We start from the raw sequence: 19,924 nt of genomic DNA, 5'->3' as shown, positions 1-19,924 counted from the left end.
GGCGGGCCCTTGTCAGTCTGCCAGGAAAATATTTGGCAGGTAAGAGAGGCTTGTCTTGGTGAGATGGTTTAACCCCTAAAGTGGGTGGTCATTATTCTGGAGGCATTCCAAGGGGAAAATAATAGGTGATAGCGGGCGCTCCAGGTAAGGGGAGGCTCTCTGATACTTACAGTTTGGTGGCGTATCCTCTGGGCCAGGATGTTTTATGGCTGGAGGATATTGCTTCAGGTAAGGAAGGGCAGACTGACAGGGGCTAATGTGTTTTGTTTACCATGTTTTGATATTACTGTTAAAATGTTGTATTGAGAATTTGTATTTGTATATCATTAAAATTGTTATATTATGTAAAGTTATTGCTGGAAAATAATAAAGCTGTGGCCATTATCATTCCAAGATGATAGTGTCACGCATTTTATTGGATAGTGTAAGTTTAGTGTGAGAATGCAATGGGTTATGCCTGGGTCATGCAAAATCATTTTGCAAATGAAAATGTAAAGGGTATAAAACTAATTGTAACTAATTATGCAGTGATAATATTATTTTTAATATATTATTATTATCTGTATTGGTCATTACATCAGACCTCATCAACTTTTTGCCATCTCATCCTTCACTTTATTTATTCTCATTCTTTATTCATGCTAACTCCTAATCAGGATGGATGGGGGCTCCCATTTTTCCTATAGTGCTTACTTTCCTATTGTACTTATATCGGTTGTGGATGTATGGCACAGCCAAGTCTGCTTCCTGCTGTGACAGGACATTCCTAAGCAGTCTGAGGTTTTCCAAAGGACTTTTTTGGAGTTTACAATGGGCTATCACATTCAAGAAACACATAAGACAATGGTTTACAAATGGATATATTTATTTATTTGTGCATCTCCTGAGTTGCCATAAGTCATTTGCATAAGCAGCTACTTATTTCACATCAGAATAATGAAATATAATGTTGTTTTCTTAGATATTACATTTTTTCCATACAGAAAAATGGAAGTGTTAGGTTTCTTTGTCCTGTTTTCTGCATCTTGTACACGTTGTTCTGTATAATAATGCTTATGAGTACAAAATGTTACTGATTTATTGAACATTCTGAGATTAGAAGCTCTCACGAATAAGGCCTTATGACCTCTTGTTTTGCATATATTACATTTGTGTTGTTTTATAAAGTATTCAGATACTCAATATTCAATTCATTGTCTTATTTAACTTCAGTTATTTCTACTGGCTGGTCCTTATTTACTGGCTAAAGACGTGCCCAAGACACTGCATGTATATTTCATTGCTCCTTAAGATGGATCTAGGAGCCTAAGTGGGGAATGTAATAAAAGTCATTAAAAGAAAAAAATATTCATAAACATTTGGAATGTGAACAAAATGACGCTTATGCAGAAAAATGTATTAGGAAAAACTTTAATCTCTCTGGATTAGTACTACCCACTACATAAATACAGTAGGAGTACCCAGCACATAAGGTTGCTATATGACTAAATCCACACAGTTTGTTTCATAAAAAGGCATTTTGGCCTATCCCAGTCCTTAGGTAATATAAGGGTAGGGAGCAGAAGGCTCTTGCTCTTTAGATTGCACCTGGTGTTGGGGGTGGGTATGCTTGGGAGCCTCAAATAAGACCCAATTTAAAAGCTTAGTGCCCCTTAAAACCCCTTAGTGATGTCAGGGAAAGGGCCCCTAAGAAAGAGCAGTTTGTGCTCCACCAAGGAGATCTAGTTCAGTGTAAATCTGCAGGTGGTACTCACCAATTGTAGGGATTCAGGGAATACTTTGTGCAATCCCATCTGTATATGTAAAGTGAACAGTTCAGCTACTCTGACCCCTTCCTCCACCTACTGAGAGGGCCTATCGGAGAGAAAGAGACATAAACCTAATGGTGTTCTGCTTGGGAGCAGTTGCATTTAAGCCATACAGCCAAAAAAAGGTTACAACTAATTAAGGAATTAATCTCTGGCATTGGTTATTAAAAACTAAATTGTGATATTATTTATTATTGACAGATAACTATATTAGATAATTCTGCAAATAAATAAACCATCTGGTTTATATACTTGCCCACCATTAAGGAAGTCTGCACCTTACTGTAGGACACCGTAAATGTCAAAAGCCTCAATTCCTTTAATGGGGTGGTGGAGTGAAGTCACACACTCATCTAAACGTATAACTTGCACAGAAGAGATGTTTAAGCTGTATCCCTAAAACAGAAGAAAGGTGTAAAAAAAAACAAAAATGAAAGGGAGAAAGGAAATTATAGAAAGACACCATAAAAGAAGATAAATCATGAATAGGAGAACAAAGCTAAAGGAGAAGGAAAGGTACAAGCACTGGGTTGTGACAAAATGTTAGGCACCCTCCAGTGATTCTAATCACTTACCTGAAACCCCGGCTGGTGCTCCTAACTGGGAGAACAAAGGGAACTGAATTTAACAACAGGTATGACAGGAAAGTATATGTTTTAGCGCCTCTTCCCTATATGTAATTTTTTTAGCTCTGTTCTCCTGTTCATGGAACTTTAAACTATTTTAAGCATGTACAAGTTTAAAACTGTTTCAATAATAAGTATTTCATCTGTTTAACTGATGAGTAAACATTAGGCTGAAAAGTAAAAAATCAGATTATTATTCTGATCTTCTTCCGCGTTGGCGCGCTGCGCATTAGAGTGAAAAGTCGAAGTTTAACAAGAAAGACGGCTTTTCACTCATGCGCATGCGCCGGACCAGGAAATTCACCGCAGAAGAAGGAAGCGCTCACTACAGATACAACATGCTCTGGCTGGAATCAAACCTGGGACCCCAGTGCTGCAAGGCAGCATTGCTACCTACTGCCTGATACCTTTTGCAAGAAAAAAAACTCATTGTGTATCATAGTCCCCAAATCAGAAAATCAAAAATTGTTACAATATAAAACCCACCTTGGTCTGCCATGGTTGTGCCCAGGTATGATAAGATACAGTATGCTCATCAACCACCCATATACTTTCTGTTAAACACTCGTATAAACTGGCACCATAAGGGTGTATGGTACATTGTGCAAGAGTGACTATTCTAAGATATTAATTGTGTTTATTAAACTACTTGTATTAATTAAAAGTAAGTTTAGGGAACAAGAATATTATTTTGGTCACTCTTTGATATCTATGATTAAAATACTTCTATAAATCAAACTGTCAGTATCATGCAGGCAATGGCAATGTTCTATTCTGGTTATTTCTATCCTGTACATGTATAGGACCTGCTATCCAGAATGCTCCAGACCTGGGGTTTTTTCCGGGTAAGGGTGTTTTCTGTAATTTGGATCTCCATAACTTAAGTATACTAAAAAAATTATTTAAACATTAAAAAAACCCAATGGGATTGTTGTGCCTCCAATAAGGATTTTTATATCTTAGTTGGGATCAAGCACAATGTTTCCGGATAAGGGGGTTTTCTGTAATTTGGATCTACATAACTAAAGTATACTAAAAAAATAATTTAAACATTAAAAAAAAAAACAATGGGATTGTTTTGCCTCCAATAAGGATTAGTTATATCTTAGTTGGGATCAAGCACAACGTATTTAGTTATCACAGAGAAAAAGGAAATTATTTGAAAAAATCTGAATTATTTGATGGGAGATGACCGTCGTGTAATTCAGACCTTTCTGAACAGATTCTATACCTGTACATGCAAAATGTTATCTATAAGGAAGAAATCTCAGGTTTTTAGTAATAATTTTGCACTCAGCTCTAGTGTCTGCAGGCATCATTTTATATTTCAATGGTCAACACCCTCACTTGGTCCAGTATATTCAATGAACATTGAATTATACATATTTACAACCCTAGGAAGAAAACAAACACATTCAAAGTAAAAATTTCCTTAAGTATCATGCTTTCTGGAAATGGGAACATTTTTAAATGATTTTGGTAGCAAAATGATAAAAACTGAACACACTTATCAAGGAGTGCCCTTCAAACTTAATATTGCCTTTATGATCTTTACATTTAATATGAAATATGCTGTTTTCTCAACTATTCCTGTTTTAAATGAGCTATAGATCATAAACACTAGTATTCAGTACATCTATTTTTTCTCTTATTTCTGTTCAGGGCAGAAATGCTCAACAGAGAGGTATGTCATGACAATATATTTTCGTAGAGCCACAATTGGATTCTCGACTTAGTTTGATATACAGACCGTGGCAGCTTTCACAGATCCTGCATGAATAATAATAGGACAGCTTCTCCTATCTTCCTATGAATATTTTCAGAATGTTGATTGTGTTGAGTTACACCTTTCAAAAACTGTTATCTTTTTTTTTTTTGGTGGGGGGGCATGGACTAAATATAGAGCATTGGCTCAAAGAAAATTTACATAATTGCTGTCTGTGAAAAGCAGAAGCTATTCCTTATATTATCAGCAGAACATTTAAATCTTAATGACTGGCATTGTTGTCTAAAAGACAGTGTTTTTCCTGCTGAGAAACTGCATTAGATTCAAGAAATGGAGCTTATTTCCATTCACTCGGCAGTCTCTCTAGAAATGACATGCAGTGCTTGAAACTGTTTATTTCCAAATTCAGGCCTCCTCCGCATCAGTCATCAGCTTCAATTACCGGTTTTCCGGAGCCAAGCCATCAGGCAGTCTGACACCAGGGTCCAACCTAATTCCCACCTTCTCCAAAGTCAAGAGCATAATGTGCAGATGAAAAGGTGGAAAATAGCCTGGACTTCATTAGCATGCAGAGCCTGGTTGTTCATTTGCTTGCTGAGAATGAAAGTTGTGACACTCAGAGCTTTCTGCAATATGAGAAAAGTCCTCTTCAGAGTATATGATGTCCTTACTGGAAAGGAAAAGGTCATCACAAAAGGCAGGAGCTGACCTTGCTCTCTGCTATACAGGACTAGTTATATTGATTCTCGGAACACCTCATTACATGCTGGATCAACATATTATTGCCATGTTCACAGACTGAATTGTTTACAAGTGTCTTTATCACCAGCAGTATCCAACCAGATGGGGCATGACTATACTCATTTCCAAGTGACCTTCCAATTAGATGTTATCCGATATGTTGCAGGGTGGCTTGATCCCTGACCATGTCTCTTGCTCTCACATCAGCTCAGTCCCATTTACTACATCTTTTTTAACCTTTCTTTCTGCAAGTATCCATTAACCTGACAGAATCCAAATAGCATTTTTTCTCTCTCTCTCCTTTCTGTTTTCTGAGTAGGAAAAATCTGCACGGTATTGTTCTGTCATCTGCAATGCATGAGGTCCATCGCATGTTTCGTAAGAGTGGGAATTGCTAAGAGGGGACTTAATTATTTTTTTCTAGTATTCTTTTTATGATAGCCCCATAAGTGACAATCAGTATGTATGGCAACAGGGTACAAGGACTTCTTACACATATTGCTTATGTGCAGATAATTGGATCTGTCAGTTCATTATTTTTAAACTAAATATGACAGTCTGGGTGTGTGTGCTTGCATGCCTGCATGTGTGTAATCCTTTCCCCGCTGTGTAAAATGTATTATCATAGGATTAAATTAATACCAAAGGATTTTAACTCTAAATGTGAATAACTGTGTCTAAAATCTCTCCTAAAATAAAGATAGTAGATATGTATGGGAGAAATATACTGTTGAAAACCAAAAAAATGTTTGCCAAAATGGTATGTGAATTTCTGTATGTTTAACTATCTTCCTATTGCATGGCTTGTTTTATTGCAATAATTACCTCTAAATATATTGCCTAATATTAGGTACTGTAGCATTATACAGGTGCTATGTAGGGGGCCTTTGCTGGTGATAGGATTGTGCCCCCTTCTTGTAGTAAAAAAAATAAATATATATACATATATTAGATAACTGGACAGCACCCAATTTTACTCTAATTTCCCTGGTGCCTGGTAAGCATAAACTTATACTGAAAAAATGACCAGCAACCAAAGGACTTAAAGGACTTAAACAAAGGTCCCAAAGATACACAAATGTTTACTTAATACAAACATTTTTTCAAAAAGTCCCTTGGTTGCTGGTCATTTATTAAATATATATAATATATATATATATACATATATATTATATATATATATATATAATTAATGAACTGATAACAGAATAACAGCCAGTCCCTATTTCTGAGAATGGGTAGATATAGAGAAATAGTCTGCCTTGGGCTTTCTACCATCTATTTACAGCGAATTGGAATACCTAGGCTTGTGGGATTTGGAGTTCACATTAACCATAGGCCCTCAGTCCTATGAGGTTTGACATCCTTGGCCTGCATCATAAATGGGCAAAGAGATAAATGAGTCAGATATACTGTGGCAACAACGAGTCCTATTTAATGGCCCCATTAGGCAGGCCCTGTGTACAGTTTTCATTTTCAGGAAGTCCTACTATATTTGTTCAGCCGTTCTGTGTAAATAAGTAGAAATGAGTTTAGGCCCCAGAGGCAAAAAGAGAATTGCCTATGAAGAGATAAACGAGGCTGAGTAAGCTGTCATGTGCTGTCAGAAAAATTGAGTTAGTTCTGCATTTGGATACATGTATAATGCCTTCATTTTCTAGGTATACATTCTAGCAGGTGAACAATTACAAGCAAACAATAGAGCTACTTTATCTTCTTAACAAAGTCAGTTTTGATATTTTACAAAATTAAAAATATTTGTTATATTACTTGTATGTTAATACATAAATTGATACAACCTTTAGAATGAGTATAGAAACAGGAGCTGCATCAGTAAAGTCCTCATACGCCGGTGTCTGTTTTCTGGCATGGCGAGTGGTATGCCCTGCAAAATATATAAAAGTGATCAATTAATGTGCATTCTCAAAAATTCTTATTTGCAAGTGTATACATGTTTAGCAGGATTTTGAATTAAAAGGTTATAATGATAAAGTTGCCAAGCCACCATACCAGTTCAAGGTAAGCACCATATGGTCCCTTTCAATGTAGCAATTCTGCAAGAAGGCAGGCAAAACTTGAACGTGTAAAACAAACCCGAGGGTTAATTTACAAAGTCCCAAACAGTGTGCAAAGTGCAAAAAAAAAGCTCAATTGTCCATTGTGCAAATAGCCACAGGCCTCTGTGCTCCGTTTTCAGGAGGCTGTGCTCAACCCAAAAGGGGCAGGCAGGGGGAGGCACATAGGTGTCCTTATGTCCCCTACCTTCATCCAGTGAGATCAATGCTTTGGTTAAATTACCTTGCAAGATGGTGCAGCCAGCGCTATCTCAGGGTCCCTGCCGCCAAGTTAATGCCGCCCCCCTTGGGCCCCCCGCACTTTTGGTTTTTCACATCAGAGAGGATAAAGGGGGGGCTGCATCGCTAGCCAAAATTTTGATTAACAAATCTTGGCTCTTTAAATTATCAGGAGCGGCTCTTAGCAGGGTTTTTCAAATCTCCTCACGGCAGTAATGCCACTAGCAGGGAGGTGCTAGCATTTGAAAATCAGTACAACCACATAGACATACAGTTTGCCTTGATGTGGTATAGTAGCTAAACAATTTATGATCATAAATTTGTAGCCAAACCCCCTTATGCAGCTACATGAAATAAATAAGTAAAACTCAGGACCAGGAACTGTTCATTGATCAATCTCTGTTTTACTTATTAAAAGGGATTCTGTCACCGGAAAACATGTTTTTTACAAAATGCATGAGTTAATAGAGCTAGACATATTCTTAGTTTCCCAGGTGCCCTCAGTCATGTGACTTGAGCTTTGATAAAATTCACACTTTACTGCTGCAAGTTGGAGTGATATCAACCCCCCCTCGATTCCCCCAGCAGCAGATCAACAGAATAATGGCAAGGTGGCAAGACGGCAGCTCCCTGACACCTGCATTGCTAAAAATGCTCCCATGCCCCTCCTAGTGGTAGATATGAGAATAGCACTCAACTGTAAAACACCCAAGTACGGCTTAGCCAAGCCATGACTTTTTCAGTTACACTGAGTAGAAGAAACAATAGTTTATCTGAAAGCAATTCTGTTGTGTAGCACTGGCTCCTTCTGAAAGCTCAGAATCAGGCACAATACACTGAAATGGCTGCCTACACACCAATATTACAGTTTATAAATACATTTATTGGCTCAAGAATAATTGTAAATGGTAGAATCAATTATTTGCAATGTGAACAGTGTAATATAGTAATAAAAACTATACCATAAAAATCATGACAGAATCCCATTACCACAGCATCGGCCCCTACAAAGGCCACACCACTTATATGCCCCTATAGAGCCCTACACCACCACCATACCTAATATATTATCTATTTATTTGGTAGCCATAGACATAGGTACACATGGAATCACATGATGGGGTGCAGAGGAGACTATTAGTATGGCAAGATATTTTACAGCACTATGTTGCTGGAAGAGAGGAAGACTACTGGCATTATTATATTTGGGATTTTAGGAGCCAGTGGCATAAAAGTGTAAATAAATACACAACTGTGTTAACTAACATGTGTTTATTCTGTTTTTAATGGAATAAAAATATCCTCTTGAATGCACCTCTGTAACTATTCTGTATGCTGTTCTTAAAGAAACAGTAACCAAATTTTCCAATAACCAAGAAACACGGGACTAGGTAAGTAGTCGCCGCAACTAGTTAAAAAATTGTGGCAACTAATCACCACATCTGTCGCCCTAACATTATATTTACAAAGATATGGCAATCTTTGAAACCCCAACTGTGTGCTGTGAACAGGAACAATTATATGACATTTCAAGATGGCTCAATGAGATTTCAATTTGACAGGCCATCCATTACTACTTTAAGGTGTTATTAAAACACTATGTAACTATATTTATTTATTAGATTCGGGAGCAAGCTTCCATGAACCCCACCTACTGCAGATATCCATACATTGTTAGCGCCTGAGGGGATAGTACCTTCTTTTTTTCTTTTTAACACCATATAAAGCTTTGACAAATGGTTAAATCAATCCTAAGCTTGGCAGATCATTCAGAAACTATTTGTATTAGCTGTTTATCAGATTATTAACTGCACAGATGTTGCTGCCTGAAGAGCAGCTGATCCTTCTCTCTGCCAGAGACACAGACAAAGGTCTGGAGAAATAATTGGAGATGTGCATGGAATATTAAATTAATTTGTGGCTCTTAATTCCTATGCAAATCCTGACCTCTGATAGAGACTATCAATTACCCTGCACAGAATGAAAAAGAAAGGAGACTGTTTCTTTTTTTCCCCCCCTTTTTTTGTTTAAGAACGTAACATAGAGAAATATTTGAAATAAGCAGTGAGCTTGTATAGAAGCCTGAACCTTGTGGAGTTGTTTAATTGAATCCCTAAACTTGGAATAATGCCTCAAGAGAATAAAAACTGCATTCACTGAAATGAATAAAGAAAGAAGTAAGATGTTTGGCTTAACAGGTCGTACATCTGTGACTGTTGAGAAGAGATCTCAGTAAAAACACATGCTTCTACTCGTAAACAGCTAAGGGGTGAATTACACTGAGTCTCATGAAGAAATGTCTCAGGTTTCCTGGTATGGAGAAGTAGGAGACCTCTACAGGTGTGTAATATTTGTATATGGAGTCTTATTTAAAAAAAAAATGTTTTGAACAGGGGGAGTACAACAAATCTTGTGATTTATATTAATAATTACTTAAGTCTCTTTATCTATCATCCATCCCTCTTTCTTGATCTCTGTCTATTTATCTCTTGTTTCCATCAATCACATTGATAATATATGATTATAGATGTTTTTGTACTGTATCTTTGTAATGCTACTTTGCCAAATGTATTGCCTAAAATGTAATGTCTAGTTCCTTTGTGGCTATTTAGGGAAAGGGCTGTAATTTTAAATATCCTACCATCGTACCTTGTAAATAGCACAAATGTTTTGTAAATATGTGGCTTGCATTTTATAAATTATAATGTACAGCAAATACATGAGCAGACGAAACAATAGGAATCACGATTCAGACTCACACCCCACAGAAATGGTTTGGTTATATTAAGAAGATCTGCTATCTTTTGGTTTCTTCCATTTGGAGCCTTTTCTTGCATGCCCTCTATTTAGTGGTTCTGCTTATTCTTCCATCATATTTCATAATGAGTAAAAATAAATGGAATGAATACTGTGATCAGTCTATTTGTCGACCTTTAAAAGACCTCAGTAGTGAAATGATGTTCTGTGTTCTTGTCCGCACATCCAATATGCTCTGCCTTTCAGTTCCCTGCAGCCTGAACAAAAGCCATACAACAATATCAATTAATCATGCAGCAGGCAAACAAGGAGATTTATTCCACTACAAATAGCCTCACAGAGAGAAGCTGAATGGGTGTGATTAGCATGTGAAAAGAGAAGCAAAACTCCACAGTTCAACAGCTAAAGAGCAATTTGATGGGGCTGGGATGGGGAAATTACTTGATTAGTGTCTGTAGTAGAGATCACAATTAGAGCATCTTAGTCATAAATCCTGACTAGGAGCCACTAGTCTGGCAAAATAAGCCATAGTATTGAGGGACACGGAGACTGTAATGGCAGAATAATCTCTGAAGGATACTGGGAGGGGTGGTTACATATAGAAACTGTTGGCAGTATAACCTTCCACAAAGGGGCCATGGGTCAAACCATGGCCCATGTGTTAACCCAGCATCTACTGACATGTCTAAACAATATGTGGCATGTAATGTTTGCTAAATAATAAATCAAAGCATGGTCACATGCATTATACCCATATAACCAATTAACAGTACTGTGGAAATGTGCACAGATTGTAAGTATATTAGTTCATGGCCTGTGAATATACAATATTAATCTCTCTCTCTCTCTCTCTCTATATATATATATATATATATATATATATATATATATATATTTATATATTATATACATAGTTTGTGTGTCTATATGTGTATTTAATGACACCATGAGCCAACCACAGATGGAGGAAAAATAGTCCTTTTGGGTTCATTTAATGTTTAAATAATTTTTTAGTATTAGGACCCAAATTATGAAAACACCCCTTTTCCAGAATAACCCAGGTCCTGAGCATCCTGGATAACAGGTCCTATACCTTTACTTAGTTTGTGTAAACATGACATACATATATTATTAATATATACACAATCAATGTTTAAGCATATTCATGCAAATGTATAAATTATCTTAGCATGGTCTGTAAAAGGTACAAACTACCATTTATAAAAATATACATCTTATCATGGATCATGTGACCACACTACGTACATTTTGGACTGACGATACACTATAGAAGAATGACATATTATAACATGGGCTGGGGAGCTGGATCTCTTTGAAGATACAATATACACACAACATAAAATTCACGTTACTGTTGTAAGGCTATAAAAATTTATCAACAGGTATGGCACAGAAACATATATAATGAATGACACAGGCCTGCAGACAGAATGAGTTTATACAGGTTATGTAAATACAAGAATGAACTGTACTACATTTTATGCAAGTTCGGATCACTGGCACCATATTTTTATAGATCCACTTTTATTTAACCAGGATGCCCAATACTCTATCTGACCAAAGTGTCAATCTTTGGAACCATAATTTTATTTATTTACATTTGTGTGCAGCCTCATCTGTCCTTGGACTCCAAAAAATTAGCAGGGGTAAAAATTTTCCTCCCAAAAGGGACAAAACTGGCAGACTAGGGCACTAAGAGGTTCACCAACCATATAATGGCATTAAGTAACAGTATCCTCCTATTGTGGAGTCCAGGTGCATCCTAGTATGCTCAGTATATCAGCTGTTGAGTGCATAGGTGTTTATTATTGAGGCTTACTTAACCTGCATTGGTTAGACTATTGTTTTTTACATTATAACTACAAGGGGTCTTGTATTTTATAGTTACCAAATGCTTGAGTTAATGTTATATCATTTGTTTGTTCTGAATTTTGGATTTTTAAAGTATTTACGCCAATAGGAGAATTGCTCTGTAGTAATATTGTTCTGAACCAACTTGTTATTAGTCTCCATACACTCTCAAGATATAAAGTGCATACAGTGAATACTGGGCATAGAAGTTCAGCATTGCTTTTCCTTGCTTCTATAATGAGAGCCTAAGAATCACAATTACCAGACTTCATTCAACAATATTTTTCTATTTAGAAATATACGGTTTCTGCAAAGGAATCAATATTTTCTCTACGATAGAAGCTATTGAAAAGGATGCCACCAGCCTTTGAGGTTATATTAGTCCACTAACGCACCGGCAGCAAATTAAATGCTACATGCTTTTTGTTGGTACAGGTTACTAGAATTCGAACAAACCTTTTATTACATTACCCCCAAGCAATGAAATAAACAGAAACAAACCAATAACAGACAGGGTCCCTGCCATGAGAGCTTTCAATTGTCTAAGTTAGTCAGAATGCGTCATTCTACTGAACTTCTTAAGCTGGCCATACACGCACCAATATAATCATATAACACATAGTTTTGTAAGATATTTGGACTTTGTGGGCTCCCAATTATCGTCCAGATAATGTTCATACCATGGCGATTGGACGTTTAGTCGTTCGGACAGGTCATAAAATTTTGGACGGATAACAATAAAATCTGCGCATGTATTGTGACAATATTGTGAATATGTATGGCCACCTTTAGTGTCACTAAGACTAGAAACCATCCCACAGTTGGAGTTCCAGCTTAAAATGAAGTAGAATAGAAAAGAAAATTGTCCAAACATAAACACAACTGCAAATTTGAATAGACTATTTACAATTACTTAAAAATAATAGATATACTTTTATTTTAACTATGCTTTATAATACTGACTACCTTAATAAAGCATTAAAACCAAAGTCCAACTTGATGGTCAGTGAAATGCATCATTAGCAGCTGTAAATTAGAGGGTCACATATGTTTTACTTACAAAGCAATTATTATTAGACATTTATGGATGTTGCGAAGCATGATCGCAGGGATGAATGGTAATTTCCCAACCTCTGGTCAGACACTCCGCAGGGCTAACCAATGAACCAATAGGCACAACACTGTACAGAATTTGCACATTAGAATGATTCTCAAATTTACAATCTCTTATTATGCATTTTCCCCCATTTACTTTCCTGATTACTGATTTTGTCTTTTCAAGACTAGTAATAGAGTCGCTTTTTAACCTTGATTTGACTACTTTTCTCCTCAGTCATGTTGACACCCTATTTCCTCTCCTAGTTCCTTCACTTCTCTTTTGCCTTGTTTTCCTCCCTCTTTTTTTGCTTAAGATATGCTTAATATGCAATAAGCAGTTGCATGAGTTGTTAGCTGTATTCCATCAACATTTGGGTAACACATAGTAGATCAGCACTATCATGGAGTTTACATGCCCTAATTTTGCCATACTGCTTTCAAAAGAGACACTTTAAAGTGACTGCTGCAGACAGCATTTCTGCTTGCTTAGTTTCCTCTGCTGTTAGCTATTGGCAGCACTGCACATAGAACCAGATGAGCAACCAGATGAGCAATGAAATTACTACAATTCTCCTGTTATACAACCATTGGCTGTGAGCCTCTGAGTTTGTCAGCAGTGATCATTTTGGCATTCACACTTACTGGCATTTGCCCCTGGTGGCCAAATGCCATATTTAAGCTGACATGTTATCTGGCTACTTAGAGAAAGCTAGCTGCATAATATAGGGCTATGCTGGGTAACTTTTAAACCCATGTAATTGCTGGTAGTACTAGTGGTAATTAAATGCACTGGGCTATAAGTTCCTTGAATATGTTGGCAATAGGAGGGCTGAAAATGTTGTATGGGACCAGAATGCTCGGGACCTGGGGTTTTCCGGATAAAGGATCTTTCCATAATTTGGATCTCCATACCTTAAATCTGCTACAAAATCATTTAAATAATGAATTAACCCAATAGGATTGTTTTGCCTCCAATAAGGATTAATTATATCTTAGTTGGGATCAAGTACAGGTACTGTTTTATTATTACAGAGAAAAAGGGAATCATTTTCAAAAATTAGAATTATTTGCTTATAATGGAGACTATAGGAGACGCCATTTCGTAATTAGGAACTTTCTGAATAACGGGTTTCCGGATAACAGATCCCATAAACCAATAGAGACAGATATTGACAAACGCAATTTATTGTATGTTGAGTGACAGCTCCTAGTGTGCCAAAGCTCTAAATCTAGCTTACACCAGTCCTGCCCAACTTTTTACACATATTGGGCCTGATTATTTGAAAACCCACATATTTTTGGGTCGGAGTATAGTATCAAAATGTATGTTTCTGTGAAACAAAGGGAGGAAATTGACAATGCCCTGTCCAAGCATAGGTTAGTAGGCAATCTATATTTTGGCAACGAATGGCACTAACATCAAATTCTTTTATATTTAATGCACATGTTGACACAGGCTGAATGAGAACTGGAAATTATTTTTTATAATAGATATAGCTACTTGTATATGCAGCACTGCACATTTATTACAATACATTAATAGTATAAACAAAAGGAATAAGAGTCCAAGGAAATATTTTAATTTCAATATATAATTACAAATGTTACTATACACAGAATAAACAATTGATTCCAGTTTCCAAATCTTTTGAGCAGGCTGGGACCATAAAAATCCTTTAGGGGTCAGCATTTGACCCTGGACACCTAGACAACCCTGATATAAAACATTCACCTGTGTAAGGACATTGTTTGCTGACTGGACCATTAAGGTATAACTATATATGATCTTATGGATGTCTCATTTTAAATTAAACATAAAGCAGTCATGAGCTAAATGGCATAACCTATTATATGTTGTTTACATTGACTCTTTAAGTGAATCACTGACCCATTCACGCTCTAAAACCCCCTTTCCCCCCCCAATGATTCTGACTTAAACTTATAGTAGGGAATATGAGCTCTCTGGGAAATGCAGTAGCCAGACCTTGTATAAATAGTAAATAGCTTCTTGGCATTGTAATAAACTGCACCTTATGGTTCCATCTATACTTTACCATGTACCACACAAGAACAATTTTTTTTTCAGTTTATCAGCTTTCTCCCTTAGAATTTACCATTACTTACATTCTATGTGTTTATGTATTATTTTTAAATTATTTCCATCTCTTAATTTCTCTATCTCTCCTTTATTTTTTCTTAGAACCCCTGCCTATCATTATAATCATTCTCTTCTTTTTTTCTGCTTGAACTTTCACATGCTCTCTTTAACTTCCAAACAACATAGTGCACTGACTGCCCATCGACTATTAGTAAGGCAGAATAAGAATAAAATAAGTATAATCACAGTGGTCCCTTTATCTACTGTCTGCTTGAAAAATCACTACAGTATCTTGGCTTTCAGTGCACACCTAGAGGATGATATCGAAAAATACTCATTTAATGTAATTTGTGTGTTTCAAGCATGTCTCTAGAAGAATATGGAACCAGCACTTATACTGCCCCATGTGACTGCTCACAAACACCCTAAAGGATGGCCATGCTTCCATATTACCTTTCAAATTCTTATTTCTTCCATTATTACCTCTTACTCACCATATTAATACCATATTGTTCTCTGTTATTAGCACCTTATCTCTGTATTTATAATATTTTCTTCTTCCTAATGATGGGTTCCATTTCATTTTCTTATGCCTCCCCTTTATTTAAATAAATCAAACCTGATATTGCACATACTTGATACTGCAGTAACTCGAAAGGGGTGTTTTAATAGAATATCCACTTTAATTTATATCTGGAACATTTACTGGTGGACCTTGGGGTTGAAATGGCTTCTACGCAGTAGGACCCAGGCATTTCTCAGCACAATACTGGCTGCAGTATTCCACATTTAACCTGCCAGACAATGTGCAAGGTACTACTGAATAGATGTCCCCTAGTACTAATCAGGAAAAAATGAAATGATGTATTTGATTTTTGATATTACTTTTATGTTTCAGAGAAGGAAAATTATATAAAAATAACAGATTTTGACCAAAAATATATGTATTTGTACAAAGTACAGAAATCCAAGATCAAGTTGTCATTATGACAGCCCAAGACTCAGTCATCTCTCAGGGTGTGCCTGGCCAGCATTATTGGATTCTTGATAGTTTCCATAAAGCCTTGATTCTCATAATGTTCCTGTGAAAAGGGAAGAGAGAAGCGTGGCAATTTATTCCAATGGGTGGTTTTTAAGAAACTGGCAATTTAAAGCTGTTGGGTGTTATTTAGTCCCGTATGAAATTAAATGATCCTATTTCTCAAATGACAGTGTCTGTAAGGGAAAGTGAATAGTCTGTAAGGGTAATTGTTTCCTGATGATATTTCCATTAGACTCAATCTTGGGTTATAATGACATTCACAAGCTGGCCTGAAAATAAGGCAAGCCTACATCCGACCCAGCATTTAACCAGTTAATTTTAGCTCCCGAAATCTCTGTCCCAGAGACCTATTCATTGCGGGTTATGAAGTGGAGGAAATTACAAATCTCTCTTCTGCCAGAGGCAAAGGAGAGATGGGCCTTTGTTTAACCCTTGCTTTGCCTTTTGCACTGCACAGAAATGTTGTACTGAGACCCCCATGAAGACAGTAAACAAAACCTTCCCTAGTACAAGTGTAAAGAATCGGGCTGGATTTTGTAAAACCCCTCTCTGTATTCCATCCAAATGTGCTGCTGTTTGGCCTTTGCGTGTATTCAGTCATGGTGCTGCAGATTATTTTTATCGGTAATAGTTATAGGGTTTGTAGGCATTTAATTTCTTTTTTTAATTTATCATATTCTCTCTAGTGTGTTTTATATATCACTGTCTGCATACGCTCTCTACGTATCATATTTTGTAACCCCACAGTTTGTATGTGTATATATATAGATTTTTTTCAATGAACACTTTTTTCTTTGCATTAAGTCCCTGTGTGTATAGTACCCTTTCTTTATATTTTACCTGCACCCAGGGCATTTGGTTTAGTAAAGGGTGTGCTCCTCTCTGTTCATTATATATATATATATATATATATACATACACCTGCAAATTTAAGTAAATAAAGCAAACAGTTCAATTTACGTACATCTTTAATTCAAGGTCTCAGTTTAGAAGTACCATAAAATTTAAATAAAATAAATTAAAATTTGGTGATGGTGATTAGGTGTGTATGTATGTGTGTGCATATATATATATATATATATATATATATATATATATATACACACACACATTATATACATACATATATCTATGTATTGATTGGTATAAAATCTATAGATATAATAATATGATATAATATCATAGACATACATAACAATACATTGCTATTAGTTTATCTCTCTCTCTCTCTCTATATATATATATAGTGTAAATGTGACTACTTAATCTTATTTAGATTGTGTATGGTTTTAGAAACAATCCTAAAAAATGTACAATTTCAGTTAAATTAATAAGAGGGACTAAAAGAAACCATTTGGATTCAGTTTTAGACCTTCACCTACCCGAGCAAAACAAAATATGTGTAGACATATGCCGTTCAGAGCAGATTCATGTGTCCCAGTATAATCATGAATTGACATTCTAACTATAAGCAAATGAGGGTTTCTCCTGTAGAGCGACGTAAGAATTCAAAATGTTTAGAGATTTTCAGATGTGTAAGTGCCTCATCTTAAATTTGAGGATACCACAAGTGCTGCAGGATTGAGGCAATCTGCTTGGCAACTTCTATTCTAAAGCAGTCAATCAACCGGCATCTTATCTGCACTTGTCCTTTAATGTTAGGGAATCTGATCCTCGGTTTGTTATGTGTTTTATTCAACAAATTACAAGCAAACTTGACCTCGCCAGGAAGAATCACATAACAATTCCATGGCATATAATCATTTAGAACTTTGTCATTTCATATTCTTTGTTAAGCTCTTTTGTTTCTTTTTGTTTATTCCACCCCTCTCCCTATCCATCTGTCAATAATTCAAGTGACGCACAACAGAAGACAAAACAGACGATAAAGATGCTAAATAACAAAGAAGAGAGATGCTGGAGAAGGAAAAACCTTACCTTGCTCATCCAGCAAGCAAGTTGCAGCATCCCATGCCAGGCTGGTGTGATCTGACTGGAACAGAGGGGATTTTTTTTCTGGAAGGAAAGCGAAAAGGTACTTAAACTTCATGAAGAGGTTGGTGTCACAGCATATACTTAGGGGATCCTAATTATTGGATGGATCAGTCTCCCTGCATGCGGTTCCCTTCAGCCTTTGAAGTCATTTATGTGTGCCGTACTGTATATACAGGAATTAGTGCACTGGGCTAGACTGATAAAAAAAAGGTTGATTATGTTGTTGTTTTTTTATTTCTCTTTGTTGTATTTGTTACTGTATTGCAAAGACTGACATTATTTAAACATGTATATAAATATATATATATACCTGGGTGTTTGAGTGTGTAGAGATAGTCAAATAATTTTTAGCACTCACAGGATTTGTTTGCAAAATGTACATGTGTGTGTGTGCATGTATATATATATATATATATATTTACAAATTCTGCTTTATAAATATTACATTTAGTTACATACTTTGGATAAAAATAGGCATCTGCGACACTGTTTGATGCAAATACAGCACAGTATAAATACACAGCTATACATAAGTAGTGAATTGCAGTGTAAGAAAAAAATGTCTAATTAAAATACGATAGAAAATAAATATTAATAGAAATTGAGTAATTGAAGTTAAAACCTTACACTGTATATTGCAAGTTGTTGAATTGCAGTTTGTTTTATGCAAAATAAAATAAATGTCCTGTCTTCTACAGGTTTGAATCAGTCGATTGGGATCAGTACTGCCATACGCACCTTGCAAGGGAAGAAGAAGGATGCCTTAGTCTGACTGCCCTTGGTTTTATAGTGTGGGGGCTGAGAATGTGCTTAAATTTAGCTGGTCAATCAGATTTGAAGACAATGCTAATACATGACAACATACTTAATATTTTTTTATTTATCTGTTTATCAAGTATATCAATCAAAGCAATTATGTTGAAAAAAAATTGACAGATTATTTTAAAAGCAAATATGTATATGCTTTCATGATGAAATGAATGAATGAATTAATGAATGAATCAAGCATCTGCAAAGCAAATTTCACTTTATTAGAATATAATAAACCTTTAATCAGATGTTTCCTTATTTTAAACAGGTATGGAATGCATTGTCTGGAAAACTGTTATCCAGAAAGCTTCAAATTACAGGAAGGCCATCACTAATAGACTCCATTTTAATCAAATAATTTACATTTTCAAAAATTGATTCATTTTTTCTCTGTAATGATAAAACAGTACCTTGTACTTGTTCCCAACCAAGATATAATTAATCCTTATTGCAGGCATAACAATATTATTGGGTTTATTTAGTGTTTAAATTATTTTTTAATAGACTTAGGGGAAGATTTACTAAAACTCCTAACATTTCTCATTTTTTTATTTTAAAAATTTGACTTAACTCATTTCCACAAATGTCACAAATGACATTTACGTAAAAATAAAAAAAAAAAGTCAGCATGGGAAAAAGTCGTAGAAACTGCAACTTTTTCTAATTGCTGCCCCCCCCCCAAAAAAAATTTCACACTAACAACCAAAATCCAAAGTTTCAAGGAAAAAGAAGGATCTTTCAGGAAGGGGAAGGGACATCTGCCATTGACTTTTAAATGATCTCGGCAAGTTATAGCCGTTTGGACGTATAGTAAATCTCGAAAAAGTCACAACTTTTTTTCTAGCGACTTTTTGCACTTAAAATCTGAATCAGAAAACAAAAAAAATCTAACGGTTAGTAAATGGCCCCCTTAAAGTACAGGTATCGGACTCCTTATCTGGAAACCCGTTATCCAGAAAGCTCAGAATTACAGAAAGCCCGTCTCCCATAGACTCCATTTTAATCAAATAATTCAGAATTTTAAAATTGATTTCCCTTTTCTCTGTAATAATTAAAC

At 35.8% G+C, this 19,924-nt stretch overlaps 2 long non-coding RNA genes across 4 annotated transcripts; one reads left to right on the top strand and one right to left on the bottom strand.

The window, feature by feature from the left end:
- The first annotated feature begins 9,048 nt into the window (after window positions 1-9,048).
- Window positions 9,049-18,842, top strand: LOC116411077. Of its 2 annotated transcripts, none has more exons than XR_004222818.1 (3): window positions 9,049-9,535; window positions 17,920-18,118; window positions 18,756-18,842. It is a non-coding gene; the product is annotated as an uncharacterized LOC116411077 (long non-coding RNA). The 2 variants fall into 2 exon arrangements; XR_004222817.1 differs by having other exon boundaries at window positions 17,920-18,097; window positions 18,756-18,835.
- LOC116411076 lies at window positions 14,481-18,773 on the bottom strand. 2 transcript variants are annotated; one of them, XR_004222816.1, is made up of 3 exons: window positions 18,685-18,773; window positions 18,001-18,078; window positions 14,481-16,102 (listed from the first exon to the last, which is right to left on the bottom strand). It is a non-coding gene; the product is annotated as an uncharacterized LOC116411076 (long non-coding RNA). The 2 variants fall into 2 exon arrangements; XR_004222815.1 differs by lacking the exon at window positions 18,685-18,773 and having other exon boundaries at window positions 18,001-18,089.
- Window positions 18,843-19,924: the final 1,082 nt, after the last annotated feature.

The sequence above is a fragment of the Xenopus tropicalis genome, chromosome 5, assembly GCF_000004195.4.
Source record: "Xenopus tropicalis strain Nigerian chromosome 5, UCB_Xtro_10.0, whole genome shotgun sequence".
In the NCBI taxonomy this organism is placed as follows: domain Eukaryota; kingdom Metazoa; phylum Chordata; class Amphibia; order Anura; family Pipidae; genus Xenopus; species Xenopus tropicalis.
Note: the sequence above shows the minus strand (reverse complement) of the source record. Positions and strands in the feature narration are given on the sequence as shown.